Here is an 8,359-nt window from a genome sequence, read left to right as displayed (position 1 = left end):
CATGCACATGCACAAAGTGTGAATGATTGTTCAAAAGTGAATACAAGCCTAATTGTAGTAAAACACACACTCACAGGGGTCAGTCCAATTAATTGTATCTTTTTTTTTTTCTTTTTTAACATTGCATTACCTTTGCAATCATACTTAAAGTTAATATAGGAGGGAAAACGTATACACTTTTAATAAAGGTCATTCTTTGGTTATTTGCATCCCAAAAATGAATAAATAACACCCATTGCATTGCATTTATCCACTGCTGCTTGGTTGCCAGGGCATTTATTAACAATAGAAAATGACATAGCTGTCTGCATAGCATGAAAAGCATTTATGGTATGATATCAAGTAAGGTAAGTCCCACTTCATATTAGGTGTCTTTAATATGCACTTATGTACAGTAAATATAATGAATTGTTTGGAACCATGTACTTATTGTTTTCATGTTGAATTGCAAAATACATTTTACTTCTATCAGTGTACAGTTAGGTTTTGTGGTTTGGTTTGGTTTGTGAGTTAGGGTATAGGGACAAAAGTGTAATTATAAATGTAAAAAAAATAAATAAATACAGATGCAAGTATGGGAAGGTGTTTTTAAATATAAGAACAATCTAAAACATGTACACAATAAGTGCCCTTTAACAAATATTAGTTTAAATGTAAGTACAGTAGTTTAAGAAAATATATAGACCTCAAGTAGGAATACATATCTGGTTTTCCATGAAACACAGCAATATTCCAAGATAAGAATGTGGGGGGTTGATATTCACAAATGTTGTCTTAATTGTATTTAGCATTTGGCATCAGTAGCATTTAGGTGATTTTCTGCTATTGTTATCTGGCAACAGTTCTAGATTGTTTTTCCACATGGGAGAGCAATTGGGGTACATCTTTTCTAGCACATGAAATTGCCCACACTCAATCCGACCAATAAAAACAAAGAATAATGACAAATCCCTCTGTAACGGTAACATATTTCAGAAAAGTACATTTAAACATTTGACTATGGATATAAATGTCATGTTATACCTCAAACGACAATGAAATTCATATAATGGTAATAAGAATGCGATAATGCAGTAATACAACTCATTCTTTCATATAGCTTGGGTATACATTCGCAGCTTATGTGGACTGCTATAGATGTATATATTGCTGGAGAAACCATGTATAAGTATGATTTCCAAAAACTGTATATTTCTGTAACATGCTAAGCAGAGAAAAGCAAACAAGCAAACTGCAGCAAAACCCAACAGGAAAAAAGCCAAAACCTGGCTATCTTGAAGGGCTGCGGTGCAAAATGATTTGCATAAGCCTCCTCTTTCATCTGGCAAAGCAAAGGTAAAGTTTGCATGTTTACCATTTCAGTGTGCAAATGCACATCACTCACTTTTCTTTCTTCTGTCTCCTCCTTACTCAGAAACAATTGTTTCCCAGGAAATGAATGCAATTTTCTTGTATGGCGCACTAACTGAGGCAAAAGGGAGGTCACGTTTAGACTCAGGGGACTCATTCCTATTAAATTGCTGGTAGCTCTTGTGGCCTTGGTCACTTAGATTAAACGAGGAGACCACAGCCATTTGTCAATGTTCTGTGGCATGGCTAGCGTGCGGCACCTGAGCCAGTCTGCTGAACCGCCTCATTAGAACCGGGTCTGGTGTCAAAGACGCCACATGCATAAATGTGAGCAAGCACTGAGAAACAAATCTTCAGCCAACATAGCCAGACACCCACTTACTATCAGATTCACAGTCTAGGAGATTGCTGACAAGGCCAGTTTACCCACATAAAACCTGTGAAACTGGGATTTTTAGAATTCATAACATATTATAGTAAATTTCTAGTCAGTGTTTATATATTTTCTTAATCCAATAATCACAAATAATTGTGAAAGTCTTGCTGGATGAGCTACTTAAAAAGCCTGCTGTGGAGACTTCTTAGGATCAAGTGGCAAGGTACACAAGCTGTGCTTAAATGACAGCTTAGCCAGTTGTGGCATACTAAGTTACGGCTTGTGCATTGCTTAATGTTTGAGTAATATACTGATCCAAACAATCTGCTGCTATAGTGTGTATGCACTGTGTATGGCCTTCATATGTGGATTCGGGTCTGGGGATCATGAGGGCCAATCAATGGCATCAATGCCTCCGTCATCCAGAAACTGCACTACACACTCTGGTTTCATGAGGCCGGGGATTGTGATGTACCAGGAGGAACCCAGGGCCCACTGCACCAGCGTAAGTCTGACAATGGCTCTGAGAAATTTATCCCGGTACATAACAGCAGTAAGGATATCGTTGGATAGTACGTGGAGTCTGTGTGACGCTCCAAAAATATTCCTCCCCAGACCATCACTGACCCACCACCAAAATGAGCATGCAGGATGTTGTCGGCAGCTTAACATTCTCCATGGTATGTCACTTAACCTTAATTTATTAATCTGTTTAATATAACACTTGCAATCGTGATGATATTTGGGAAAACAGCATTCTTGCTCATGTGATATTTTTTAAATATATAACACTTCCAGTGTCTGTTTTGCAAATTTAAATGAATTAGCTAACTATATTATGTGGAGTGTAGGGCTGTCAAAATTTCTGAAAAACTAATTTTGAATTTTGTACTTAAATATGATCAATGTTCATATGATAATTTAGAAGGCATAATTTCAGTTGGGGGAACGATAACAATAATATTTTCAGTGAGGCCACAAGAGGGTGCATCGAGCAAAATATTACTAATGCACGTTTCGTCAAAGCAATAAAATAACACCACTACCTTTGAAAAAAAAGTGCAAAATGTTTAAAATAATGTTTATAAAACATATATATCTAAGTTGCTTAAACAATTAGAAACAAAACAGCATCATGTATGTATGTGTAGTTTAATACAAAGGACCAAAAACCAATCACAAATAGTACTTTTTATAACTTTTCATTTAAAAACAACGCCGCCTTAAAGTCTCGTGACATGATTTTTAAAAGTTAAACTTACATTAATTTTACATGGCTTTCTAAACATGCAGAATTATGTCCTTATAGAAATTGCGATTAAATATGCATTTCAGTTTTGACGTAAAGAACATCTTCTCCAATGTTCTCTTTTTCTGCAATATTTTGAATGAACAACTTGGCAGCAACAGATACAGTGGGTTCAACTGGATAGGCTAAAAAAGCATTAAAATTAAACGACACCTACATCTTCATTGCATCATGTGTGCCACTGATAAGGCAGCCCGATGCACACCTAACATTCGAATGCAGCGTTTTTGCTTTCAAATGTGGATTTATATATTCAACGAATATATGATATTTTTTTCTTTTTTTGAGAGCCCTAGTGGAGTGTCATTAGCTTGATTACTCAATATTGTAATACCTCCTTCTTAGTACATTTTTTTTTTGTTTCTTTTTACTCTTGACCAGCAATGCACAATTGTCTACTAGGTAGTGCTTCCCCCAGTCATCGAGAAAATACAAGAGAAGCAATAGTTGGGTGTTACCAATTTGTGGAGGGGGACTTTAATATTTCTCTATTTTATGACAAACTTACATTCAATTTGGAACAAGAAAAAAAGGTTACAAAATAAATATAAATGTATTAAATATCATGGGCATGGTTTGATCATACCATGAGTACATGAAAAACATGTAGTTTATACCAGTGAATACCAGTGAATTGAATGGGTGAAGTGACGTGTGGTGTCCCATACTTGGAATTTGTTCTCTGCATTTAACCCATCCATGTGCACACACACACAGTAGTGAACACACACACACCAACCGTTTTTGAATTGCAGTGCTGGTGCAAACATATCCACATCGCTATGATCAGATGCTTTCTTAAGTGCTGTTTTTTCACCGCCGTCATTCTTATTTTGTCATTGAAAAGAAAGTGTGCAGCACATATTCATCTCAATGTCTCTCTCAGCAGAGCAGATGGTGTCTGGATGTTCATTAACAGCTGCAAATAAGGTATTTCTGACTGCTTTTTAGTTCTAAGCAAAGAATGAAAAGGAGCTTTGCTATGAGTATAACAGAGAACTGAATCATGTCCAGCCTCTTGTACATTACGTGTTCATGAGGGCAAGCACGAGCAAATAAGTTGCTGGCTGCAGTTCACTTAACGGCCACTGGTGTCACTAATAACAAGGTTTCTGAATCCTATTAGCTAAGTCTTGTCTAACTCACAAAGTCATAAATTAATACAGTGCATTTAGATAAGAACTCACAAAAATATGGTGTAACCCTTCCTGGCATTTAAAATATAACAGCTACCAGCGACCAACTATGCAGATTTATTTAGCAGGAACAATTTATACTCATACAGTATCTCTGTGCACACAGTCACTTCAAACATTTACTTCAGAATCTTGATCCATTAAATCGGTTTTGTGTAGAGCAGTCTGAGACCTCGCATGTGTAGGTGTATTTGTGTGTGAGGATGCCCCTGAGAGATGCACGAGTGATGGAGCCTAATGTGAGCGATGCACATTAAACAATTCTTGACTTTCTGGGTCAGCACAGGTAAGGATTATGTCAATGGGAAAGGCAATTTCTGAACATCAGATTGTAATTCTGACTTTGTTTTGTATATGTATTGACATGTGCATGCTGTATAACTGACTGTATAAACCATTACAAGACTGCCCTGGGTTCCCAAAGCAATACTCTGGGACACAACGATAGCATGAAACTTCTCATGTTTATAGGCATGCTTTCTTGTTTGTATGCAAAACCTGCACATGCTGACCCAAACACATTTTATATTTGCACAAAGCCACCTTTATGGTTTGCAGTAGACTATATGCAAAGAGACATGATTTATTTTCTACATGGCCACTGCACAGGGTGTTGTCACCAGAGTGTATGTTGGACATGTGTATGGATGTGTAGCTTGTCGACATATGATAGATGAAGGCTTTTAAAGACTCAAAATAAATGCTGGATCTGGGTAAAAGCTTTGTCTCTTCTTGCCTAATCCCTTTGTCTTTGCTAAACGAAAACATTCTCTATGCTGCTGTCAATGCAGAAACCTCTGTACTTATTTCCAGACAGCATGAAAGTTCTTATTTACCATTTGATAAAGTAATAATTCAATGAACCAACCAACAAACAAAGAACTAAATAAATGGCATTCAATCACTGTCATGTCATTCCAAATCTCTATGACTGACTGTCTTTTATGAACCACAAAATAAGGGATTTCGAAGAATCCCCATGCCTCTATTTTCCATACCATAAAAGCAGTAGGCAGTGGTTTTATTCTCAGCCATCATTCACTGAAATCTTCCCCTCTGCCTTACCTTGCAAGTTTCATTCAAACACACACACAGAGATGGCTTAACTCTCAAGTATCATTCACACACACACACACACACACACACACACACACACACACACACACACACTAACTTGTGATGTTAAAGGGATAGTTCACCAAAAAATGAAATTTCTGTCATTAATTACTCACCCTCATGTCTTCCCAAACCCGTAAGACCTTCGTTCATCTTCAGAACACTAATTAAGATATTTTTGATGAAATCCAAGAGCTCTCAGTCTCTGCATAGAAAGCAATACAACTGAAATGTTCCCAGGTCCAGAAACGTAGCAAGGACATCGGTCAAACAGTCCATGTGACATCAGGGGTTCAACTGTAATTTTATGAAGCTACGAGAATACTTTTTGTACGCAAAGAAAACAAAAACAATGGCCTTATTCAGCAATTCTCATGTGCAGCGGCGTGCCTCCATTGTGGAAAAGTATCACGACATATGCGCTCGTTTCCACTTCATGTAAACAATGCATGCGCATACTGACTCATGTGCATGTTAACATAAGCGGAAACAAGTGCATGCATCTTGATACTTTTTCCACGATGGTGTGCCAAATAAAAAATCCATAGCTGTCTCTGTTAGAATTTAATGGTTAACCCTGCCAAATTCCCTTTGGCTCTCCCAAAAGCAAAAATCAACCACTGTCCCTGAGTGGCCAATGAGCTATCAGAGATATAGTAAATTTTTCTTATGCTTTCCACTCCTGACTTTTCCTCTTCCTTTTGTCCATCCATTCAATCCACTGTCGCCAAAGCTTACTGGTTTATGGACAAGGGCCTTATTGCCTCCATGGCCTGCTGTGAAACCCTCAGGCTCAGGCGTTAATTTGATGAACATTCCTGGCCCTGCATACCAGCTTTTTAATGATTTCTGGAAGGGGGGTCTTCACCCTGCAAGCCATTTCCTGTGACCCAGTGAAACCCAATTCATTTGACTTGACTGGTTAAAAATACACACACACTCTTCTTGGTGTGCATGAATCTTATTAGCAGGATTACTGTAATTGGACGAGCCACAGTGATGTGATTGTTCGTCTGGCAGGTGGACACAATGTGTCACTATATCCAAATGCTGCAGCTTGGCAAGTGGAAGTGGTGATTGTACAGTTTCAACACACAGTAAGTCATGGCCTAATGGTTAGAGATTCGGACTGGTAATCCAAAGGTTGCGGGTTCGAGTCTCAGGCCGGCAGGGATTGTAGGTGGGGGGAGGGAATGTCCAGCGCTCTCTCCACCCTCAATACCACGACTGAGGTGCCCTTGAGCAAGGCACCGAGCCCCCAACTGCTCCCCGGGCGCCGCAGCATAAATGGCTGCCCACTGCTCCGGGTGTGTGTTCACTACGGTGTGTGTGCACTTTGGATTGGATAAATGCAGAGCACGAATTCCGAGTATGGGTCACCATATGTCCATATGCTGTATGTCACGTCAGTTTCACTTTCAGGCAGATATTGGACTGTGACAGAGAAATAGAGAGTAAATATGTAAAGGCCTGAGGGTAGAGGAAGAGAGACCGTTACCAGTTCTCCACCACCCACACGGCAGACAGTAAGTCAGTTGTCTAAATAAATCTCCACTGACATGCATTAAGCCATCTTACTTTTACACATGCTGTCATAAACAACATATAACATATCCCAGATACAACACATCCCAGGTAGTGTCATCATTGTGTCACACTATGTAGAGAATATATTATACATTATGATACTAGATTTTGACATTTCTGAGGCAAATGAGAGTAGTCAATGTGGGTGTCTGGGCAGGGCATTGCTATGCAGTTATGGGTTATTGTTAGGGAATTATTGTGCTGCTAAGGAATTCTGAGTGGGTTTTAGGGTGTTGGGTCAATGAAATTATGTCTGGATCTATTCATTTATTCAAAAATATTAAAAATGCAATTCATAGCTACAGTGACTTGAATACAAAATGTCTATAATGTTTACATTTCTTAATTTAAAATATTTTAAATGCAGCAAAAAAAGGTCACAAAGGCCCCCTTAGTACCTGGTATTAGCATGCACTTTATATCCATAATATAGCAGCGGGTCTCAGCTGGTTTGGCCATGGGACCCACATTTTCCCATGAACATTAAGCCGCAAATAAATTTGCTTTTAATATACCACTTACGCTGCATTTGCATGTGCAATGTGCACTGCGAATATAGTATAACAACTGACAGGACAGGAAAGTTTTTTGTTGTTTTTTTCTGAGATGAGAAACTTTTTATTTTGTAACAAGTTATGAAAAGAAAGTTAAAATAATGACATTGACACATAGCCTGACAAAATCTGACCGCAGATACTGAATCATCACCTTTTTCTCTGGCTCTCTTTAACTGCGCCTGACAGAAGTGTCAACAGCTTTCCCTCATGTCTTTCAAAATAAATGTCTTGCATCAGAAAAACAGTTTGTTGTTGTTTCTTTGACTGCACACTCCATGACCCACCAACGGAGAAACACTGTATAATATCTGGATATTTTTAGCTGATTTCCAATACGTCTTTAGTGCAGGCAGACAGAGATCTGATCACAATTCATCATTCAAAATTCCTTCCGTTCATATTTTCTCTCTCGTTATGAGCCCCTTGGTGAAGGGAGGGACACGGAAAATTACAAGTGAAGAAAAATAATCTAGTGAAATGATCTGATAAATAATTGGAAATTGTTGATGTGTGCATCTAAACCATGGTTGTGATCACCTTTTCTACCATTTACTGTACAGTATGAACAAGCATACGGTGTTACAGTGTAGAGTTAAAAACTGCAGATTTTCCCCCCGGTGGGATTTAGATGACACGGTTTTCCATTTTATGAGAGCCATCAATCTAAGTCAATCTCCAGCCATTCAAGTCTATTAAATAAGGCGTAAAATAGGCTGGCTCAGTTTTGACCCAGTGTCAAATTGGCACCTGAAATTTACTTCGACTCACCTAAAGGGAAAAGGAAGCAAGTGCTAAAATATTATTCATGTGAAGTTGCCTGCCAGGCGAGACAGAGAACGATAGGTGGGGAAGTCTGTTCAATACAAAT

The sequence above is a fragment of the Barbus barbus genome (genome assembly GCF_936440315.1).
Source record: "Barbus barbus genome assembly, chromosome: 43".
Classification (NCBI taxonomy): domain Eukaryota; kingdom Metazoa; phylum Chordata; class Actinopteri; order Cypriniformes; family Cyprinidae; genus Barbus; species Barbus barbus.
This window is presented reverse-complemented; position numbering follows the sequence as displayed.